Source organism: Sinocyclocheilus anshuiensis, unplaced genomic scaffold (genome assembly GCF_001515605.1).
Source record: "Sinocyclocheilus anshuiensis isolate Anshui unplaced genomic scaffold, SAMN03320099.WGS_v1.1 scaffold514, whole genome shotgun sequence".
In the NCBI taxonomy this organism is placed as follows: domain Eukaryota; kingdom Metazoa; phylum Chordata; class Actinopteri; order Cypriniformes; family Cyprinidae; genus Sinocyclocheilus; species Sinocyclocheilus anshuiensis.
The window spans coordinates 75687-83217 of NW_015542348.1; the positions used below are offsets into that span (position 1 = coordinate 75687).

The 7531-nt window shown below is 36.1% G+C and overlaps 1 protein-coding gene across 5 annotated transcripts in view; it reads left to right on the forward strand.

The window, feature by feature from the left end:
• LOC107691463 (polyadenylate-binding protein-interacting protein 2B-like) overlaps positions 1-7531 on the forward strand; it is a 13076-nt gene that overhangs the window by 1623 nt on the left and 3922 nt on the right. Inside the window, exon 1 of one of the 5 annotated variants that reach the window (XM_016490066.1) lies at positions 3632-3655. The exons of the other annotated variants lie outside the window; for them this stretch is intronic. The gene's annotated coding sequence lies outside the window, so the exon portion shown is untranslated. Of the gene's footprint in view, positions 1-3631; positions 3656-7531 lie in introns of those variants that run through there. 5 annotated transcript variants of the gene reach the window in all.

The window sequence follows — 7531 nt, forward strand, 5'->3', positions numbered from 1 at the left end:
AGTGTGAGAGTGTGAGTGAGTGTGAGAGTGTGTGTGTGTGTGTGTGTGTGTGTGTGTGTTTGCTTGCACTCGACCAGACTTCACGGTGTCTGTCATTGACTGGACGCTGTCTTAATGTCTAAAAAGCGGTTCCGACTGCAAATATGGCCGTGCAAACTGGTTCTTGTTTGGTTGTACGTGAATTTAAATGGCTTTACTCCTACTCGTTTAACATTGCGTTATTTTGCGACTCGCATTTGTGTATGAAGTTCCTCTAAATAAACAGATAACGTTAACTCTAATGTCATGTCAGGGGGTGGTTGTGGCCTACTTGGGCTGTCATAGCATTCTCAACAACACGATCTTTTTTGTCAACGTGCTTTGTCCTGCCATGGAGGTATATTCTTGTTGCTGAGAGCTATTTGCTTGTCCTCTAAATTATCCCGCTTTTCTCGGGGTAGTTAATACTGCAGAAGTGGATTAGGGGAGAGTGGGGTAAGATGAGCCACTTTTTACTTATGTGGTCCTCAAGATAAGGGGAAATGACGCAGAAGTGCAATCAAAGTATCTAAAGTAACTTCAGGATGTTTCTTATCATTTTAAATGATCAGAATATATCTATGACAAAGGGTTCTAAAAATATGGCTTCTTATTAAAAAGTGTTCCTGTGGCTCAGTTTGCCCCAGGGTGGGGGTAAGTTGACCCGAGTCAATGAGTAAGATGAACCATCTGGTTGTAAACTGACCATCTGACTGAATCTGGTTCAAACCCATGTGAAAGATAATTTACCTCTTTTAAAAACTAATTTAATAACTTTACTTTTTCAAACAGTCTTATTTATTTTCTTAAAGCTGATGTAAACAACATAAAACCAACCAAATGAAAATTTCAATCTTTAATTGTTTGCATTTCTGAAACAATATGTTTAACACCAAAGTTGTAATCTTCCCAAAAACAGACTAAACCGAGAGTTTGAGTAAAAAAAAAAAAAAACTGAATTAGAATGAAGGAATAAATGTCACTGAAACTAATGAACAATTTAGTCAAAAGATTCTTGGCATGGTAGCTTTTCTGCAATGTCGAACAGGCCGTTAGGGCCTACAGGTGGAAAGATATATTTGATTATAATGTGATGAAAAGCATCTTCTGGTTCTTATCAGATATGGATTTGGTGCACTTGTACACTGTCCCTATCAAATAAACTACAAATAATATGTATATATGATAAACTAAATCAGTTGTGTACTATCACATTAAACTACCAGTCCAGTTTATACTTCAGAGATTTAACTTAACTTCAGTGCCTTATGGTAGGGTAAGATAAAATGCTGGCTCAATTTACCCCACAGCATTTGGCTCGCTTTGCCCCATAGCTGCCATTTTAGAAAAAAACTAGCTTGCTTACTAATTCAGGCTAATATTTAGCTAAATGATTTGCATGGTTTTATACATTGCTAAATCACTTATATGCATCATAAATATTTTTAGACCTGGATAAATTTACTTTGATGTAACAGCCATTACATATGGAATGCTAAAATGTTACTTTGACAAGCCAAGAACAGTTTTTAAAGTAATTGGGTGTCTTCCACTCCTCCCGTGTGTTTCTTCTTTTCACAGTCTGGCAGAAATTATGGGTGGTTTCAAAATATATGGTCACATGACAATAAAAGTGTACAGTTGGCAAGATACAGGGGGTGGGTCAGCTTACCCACTGGCTCATCTTACCCCACTCTCCCCTACATAATTGGCTTAAGAGAGTGTTAATAAAGCGCGTGCAGGAAACGGTGTAATGGATAGTCAGTTTGTGGTGTTGTCGTGGAACTTCGTAGCGTTTTGGTGCATTCATGTTAAACTTGTTTATTATGCTGAAAGTGCTCTTCGCTAATCGAGATTTTTTTTAATTTTTTTTATGGATTTGTTTTCTATTTCTGTTTATCAACCAGTGCCTCAGTATCAGAATGCTTGTCTAGAAGGAAAGGCTAACTGTGTTTAGTATTGTTTTGATATTTCTGACAGTGGTGTCTCTATAAACTAGGGCTATCGCGGTGAGGGAATTTCCCTTGCGGTAATTTTGAGTGGCTCAATAGCACGGTATGCGGTATTATCGCCATATATATAATTTGTGTGTGTATGTGTTACGATATAACTAACGAGGTCTTATTCAGAAGACAATGAAACCGAAACCAAATAGCGTTGAAACAGGAAGTGAAGTAAACAGAAGAGAATGACAAAATAATGGTCCACATAACAGAACATAAACCTGACAATAAGATCGTTAGGCTATATGTATAACAGTTTGCCTAGTTGTAATCTGATTTTCTAATCTGACTGGACAAGAGACTTTCTATTGATATCTCCACCTGCTCGCGTTCTAGATGGACTGTCAGTCAGTGCAGTTACAGTGTTGCGCCACAAGGGGGTGGAAAGGGACTGTCTTTCAACTACACGTTCAAAAACGCTGATTCATTCATTCAAAGAGAAGTAATGAAACACGCGGTATTGCGATATTGCGGTTATCGCGACAGCCCTACTATAAACACACATGCAGTGGCGTGGCGTTGCATAGGCTCGAGGTTTTCTGCAGTATGTCACACGCTGCTCATTATCACTATGTTTGAAGGGAACATGTAACTTATGTAACTACTGCCATTATCAGCTCCTTACATCGACCCAGTTGTCCAGAGCTAGCTGCTTTACTTGTAGGCATGAGGGAGGAACCTTGAATCTGTTGTTATTGGATGTTGACAAGTGGGTTGATAAACTTCTAAACTCTATATTTGACCTAATATCTCTGAACATTGTATTGCTTAGGGACAATAAAATGCCATAAAACAGTACATAGGATTAGGCAATATTTTAAACTGAGGGCAAGCTGACATTCAAAAGAGTGAAAATAACAGTAGTTTTTCAACATAATAAATGTTCTGTGTGGCTGGATTACATTTGTTCTTCTAATTAACGTCTTGTTTGTTTGTATCTATTTGTTTTCATATGTGTCATTGTGGGCAGGATGGGCTCCCCCAGCTGGGTCTTGGTTTTTGCTTCTTCCTGCCTATACATTAGAGATTTTTTTTTTCTTATCACTGGCTACGTTCACAGTGCCAATGTTTGGGATTGACAACTGCATTTTCTTACAGGTGTAAATCTTGAAATGTCCTGTTCACACAGCAGCACACAATAGTGTCTCACATACTGTCTTTATGAACGAGTAACAGGAGTCGAGCCCGTATTTTAATTGTGACGATCACCTGTAACCAACACTGACTGAAGTAATATCAAAGATGGCAACGTCCATAAAACTAGGAAGCTTTATCACATTTGACACAATAATCAAGTCCAATCGAATCCTGAGTTCATCCATCAAATCTTCATAAACCGACAACAGCTTTTATACCTGACTGGACAACGCAGGATTTGAGTTGCTTGCAGACCACAAAACTGATAGGAGCAACTCCGACAGTGACTGGACTGCATAAGTAGCATCCTAACAAAGCTTGAACCTCATAATTGACAGATTTTGAGTTCTGTACATACAGTAGGCAAAACTGAATATACCAATTTCTGTCTTTGCAAACAGTGATGACGTTTTTGTGGGCGGAGCCTATCTGGTGGCTGAAAATGACAGATTTAAAGTAGCAGTCTATGGAAGTCATGGAATAAAATAATAAAAAAGGTAATTTTTGAGTTGATAATTTAAAATTCTGACGTTTTTTTTCTCTCAATTCTGAGATTATATCTCACAATTCTGATAACGTCATTTTTTTTTTTTCTCTTTTCCCCCTCGGCTCAGAATCATGAGTTTATATCCCACCCTTCTGGCTCCCCCCCCCCCAGAATTCTCTGCAATTGTTGAGTTAAATCGAGTTATAAAGTCCAAACTAGGAGATATAAACTTGCATTTGCGTGAAAAAAAAGTCAGAATTGTGAGAGAAAATGGGTAAAAATGTTATGTAAAATGTTGTAGGTTTAAATAGTAGGCTGTTTCATGCTGTAACTGTAGCGCTAATACACTATGTCCCCTATGAACTGCATATGTGAATATTATGTAGACCTATTGTTTAAATCAAATTTATGCTTTAAAACGGTAATCATAGCAGCTTTCATCCATAGTCTGTCCGTTTAATCATCTGTGTTTAGCTTCAAATGGCGTCTTTGATGACAGTATTCTATATAAATTATTTGCATTCCCATTCTGTCATCTAAAGGCACAACAATACATTTTTTTTTCTCTTATTCTATGGATTTTACCCATTTCCCTCCGCTTGTTACCAGTGATTTTCTGCCACCACAATGCGCGTGCAGCTGCAAGTGACATAACTGTGACGTCTACTCCAAATTGGTTTATAGTTCTCCACTAGGGATATGCCGGTATCAAATTTTCATGTTGCGATTAATTGCTAATGCTTTTATCACGGTATACGGTATTATCACGGTATTGAGATTTAGTTTTAAAAAAGTGCTGTCATAATACAGTATAACAGGTTTAATAACTTTTTTCTTATAACAAAAATAACTGAACATTTAAATGCAATAAAGCAATACAGAAAAATGTATAAAGCTAAAAGTTTTACACAGATTAAAGTGCAAAAGAACTATAAAGACCAATAGGTATCCCTTTACAATAAGACCTCATTAGTTAACCTTAGTTAATGCATTAACATTACCGTGATATATCGCATTACCGAATACCGGCACAAGTCTATTCTCCACAGGACAAATTTAACTGCCAGTTGAAAGAGAGTAGAAAGGTCTCTTTACTTTCCAAAGTTATTGTAACAGTGCCTTTAATTGCCCACCAACTGTAAACTGTTAGTGTTTAAAGGCCTGTTCCACAGGTGCATGTGCAATAATTGTTTTTGCTTCATTGAACAAGCATGGAAAAACATTGTTTAAATCCTTTCCAATAAAGACCTGTGAAGCTTATTTGGATTTTAGAAAAATTCTTTCAAATACAACATCCTGATAAAAGGAGTTTATTAGTAACTGTTAATTTATGTTATGCATTGAAACAGTTTGTTCGTACAAACATGTTTCCTTGTGTTTGTTCAAACATCAGAGGTTGCTGCATTGATTTGTTTTGCCCTGGTACACTGTCAAGCAATGCATGCATTTGTAAATACTCAGTACTGGCATGATCACTAGCTCTGACAACTAGTGTATTCCTTCCTGTCTGTCTGAACAGGACAGGTGGCAGATTGTGATATAATATTATGTATTTATTTATTAAATCATGGATTTAGGCTGGAAAATGTTGATGGATTAACTCAAAAAGTGAATTGCAAATTACAAAATAACAAATAACAGTGGGTCCCAGCATTGCAGATAAATGTTAAGCCAGAAACCTCATATCAGTGAAGTTGTGCTTGATTAAGGTATGGTCTCTGTTTGCTGTCACCTCTCAGGTGTGCTCGTGTGTGTGTGTGTGTGTGAGACAGAGAGAGAGAAAGTGAGAGAGAGTTTAAAGCCCCTCAGTTCTCAATAGCTCATCTTCTCATGTCATCTCACACAGATGAGCTCATTTCCTCCAGTGATGTCACTGCTATTATTAAGCCTCAAGTCTCTGATCTCTCATACACCAACTTAACACACATTAGAGTTGTGCTTGATTAAGGTATGGTCTCTGTTTGCTATCACCTCTCAGGTGTGCTCGTGTGTGTGTGTGTGTGTGTGAGACAGAGAGAGAGAAAGTGAGAGAGAGTTTAAAGCCCCTCAGTTCTCAATAGCTCATCTTCTCATGTCATCTCACACAGATGAGCTCATTTCCTCCAGTGATGTCACTGCTATTATTAAGCCTCAAGTCTCTGATCTCTCATACACCAACTTAACACACATTAGCCAGACAGCCACAAATGTTCTGTGAGTCTGTTGTTGTTGTTGCGAATGAAAAACAGTTCAGTATACACTGCGTATTGCCTGCTCTCTTTTTTTTTAATGGTAGGCATTATTTCACAAATTGACCAATAGTATTTCTATAGTCTTCACACGATTACACGTTTGTTTCATTCAGCGAAGCACATCCACTTTTAATTTTGGTAATAACAGCTATTTTGCAGATTTAATTATATTTTGTATAAAATTGCCTTAACATTTGGCAGTATGATCAAATAATAATGTTATAGAATCATGGCTGATTTTATTTGTGGTTCATCCATAACATTGGAAATGGAAGGTCAAGTTGAGCGAATTGTACACATACTGAATCAATAGTAAGAGTAGGATGCTGCTCAGTCAGTGACAAAACAAATGCAAATATTAAATTAGCAAATTTTTCCCCATATACTGCGAGCCTTCAGCTTCAGGTTTCAGACACAATGTAAGCAGCTGATTGGTGGAAAAAAACAAAACACATTTTCGCACTGCAGCAGGCTAGTGTATACTTATTGCACATGATTAAAACAACCAAGTTATTCTTTTAAATATTATGTGAAATTTTCTGTTTAATCTGTTGTCCTAGTGCGTTAGGTTCACTGTTCCCTCTAGTGTTTACAGCAGATATTACTGTAAACATTTGCAGCTGAGAGGAAACATGCATATGTTTTGAGTCATGTTTGGTTGTGTGCAGATTTATTATTTACATTTTTATTTATTTTTTACAGGGTTTAAAACAAAGAATGTATAGTGTATTGCCAAAAAAAAAAAAATCAACTCCAAATCAGAGGAATTCATACAAAAAATAACTATTATTATATATTTGGAAACATGCGTTACATGTATTGTTAGTGTATTCTGTTTATTGTCTTATTAATTTAGTCTTAGATGATCATCTATTTCATGCAAACAGTCATTATGGAATGTGATTTTGTACATGCACCAGTAGTCCATGTGAGTAGGTGTGGTTGTGTTTAAGTGTTATGGCATGCCTTATGCCATTGCCTTTAGCATTACAGTATATAAACGGCTGCTTGCCTCGTGACTCGTTTATTTTTCTGGCATAACTGGTTTCTTAGCCCAATTCTAATTCTAACAGAGTATTGTGGAATATTCCTTTACTCTTCATTTTTATATTTACCATTCATTAAAAATAATGAGTAATATAATAAATAGTAATTATTTTAAGTTATTTTAAATTGTAAGAATATTTCACAATATTACTGTTTTTACTGTATTTTTTATCAAATAAATGCAGTCTTGGTGAGTATAAGAGACTTCTTTCAAAAACATAAAAAATATTTGCTTATCCCAAACCTTTAAAAAGTAGTGTATATGTGTATGAATTAATTAGCCTATACTGAGTATGTGTTCGGATTGCATGATATATCGGTGTTGTCTACTTTTTAGTGTGCGCGTGTGTGTGTGTGTCTCTTTTGTTCAGTCTAATTAGGCTGGTTGTATATTTAGTTCAGTTTGCTTACTTTGCACACCCCAGATTTCAAACGTTCTTTGTTTGTTGTATTTTGCTAATTTTGCTTATCATATATATATATATATATATATATATACAGTATCTCACAGAAGTGAGCACACCCCTCACATTTTTGTAAATATTTTATTATATCTTTTCATGTGACAACACTGAAGAAATGACACTTTGCTACAATGTAAAGTAGTG